General features: G+C 40.3%; 1 pseudogene; it reads right to left on the reverse strand.

Annotated features, from left to right (window-relative positions):
* Nucleotides 1-487: 487 nt before the first annotated feature.
* On the reverse strand, nt 488-596 carry LOC126620553 (small nucleolar RNA R71; annotated as a pseudogene).
* Between the last annotated feature and the right edge of the window lie 730 nt (nt 597-1,326).

Raw genomic sequence — 1,326 nt, forward strand, 5'->3', positions numbered from 1 at the left:
GGTCTTAACCACAAGACAACTATGATGCCTCAGGTCAAAGGACTACTTTGCATTATCCTAACCATGAGTTCTCATGTGACATGGAATATGAGAACTCTTCGTTGATCGCGTTCAGTGAACTCATTCTCTATTGAGCACCTACCGTACTTGTCTTGATGTCACACACACCAATGACTAGAGACTAATCACTCTCCCTGAGAGAAGACATAGTACGTACCGATCTTGACGGACTGTCAATGCCCAATTGGCAATCCTATGATCAGGAACGTTTAGGATGTGTCTACGAAAGAATGGTCTCAAGAATCTAACTTCATTAGATTACATTCTCCCAATCACATATTCCTTGGACTTTATCGTTTAAGCATATAACATTTATATGAGACGGCTCAAACAATAATCTATGCCCTTTATATGTTAAACTAGATTAGTTTAACATGTGCAATGTCCGTAAAGTATCATCACATAATTGGCTTTAGGGCACATTTCCAACAATTAAGGGGACAAATCTTCAACTTCAAACAAGATGATGGAGAACCTTTCAATGAGTGTTGGGAGCGTTTTAAAGGCCTTTTGTTGCAATGTCCACACCACGGGTTACCTCTTCATTTACAAATGCAAATTTTCTATGATGGATTAACCCAAACATGTCAATCAACTGTTGATAATGCCGCAGGTGGAGCTTTAAAAAAAAAGAATGCTCAAGAGTCATATAACATTTATGAGATGTTGGGGTCTAATGCTCAACACAAAGATTTAAGGGGTAAGAAAGTTGGAGTATATGAAACAAGCTCTAATCATGAACTTTCATTGCAGGTAGCTAACCTAGAGAAGAAACTTGAAGCCGTGCTCAACATGGTACCAAAAGCAAATGAGGTGTGTGCCATTTGCAACATACCAAACCACCTTACTCATCAATGTCCATCTAGGGAGGCCTACCCCGAATTTGTCCAAGAGCAAGTGAACCTCATGAATTCTTACAATCAAAGGCCAAGGAATGATGTGTATTCAAACACGTATAACCCAGGGTGGAGAGATCATCCCAACCTTTCATGGAAGAACAACAACTTCCAAAACTTCCAACCAAAACCTGCCCCTACACTTGAGGATACGGTTAAGTTGTTAGCTCAAAACACCTTGCAATTCCAACAAGCCACAAATAGCACTTTCCAACAACATTCGGCGGCTTTAAACAAAATGGAGACACAATTGGGACAGATTGCTGATGCCTTGAACCAAAGAGAGGTTGGAAAGTTTCCAAGCCAACCCGTGATACTCCAAAGGAACCAAGAGCAAGCTAAAGCAATCACTACACTTAGAAATGGTAAG

Source organism: Malus sylvestris, chromosome 4, assembly GCF_916048215.2.
Source record: "Malus sylvestris chromosome 4, drMalSylv7.2, whole genome shotgun sequence".
Classification (NCBI taxonomy): Eukaryota; Viridiplantae; Streptophyta; class Magnoliopsida; order Rosales; family Rosaceae; genus Malus; species Malus sylvestris.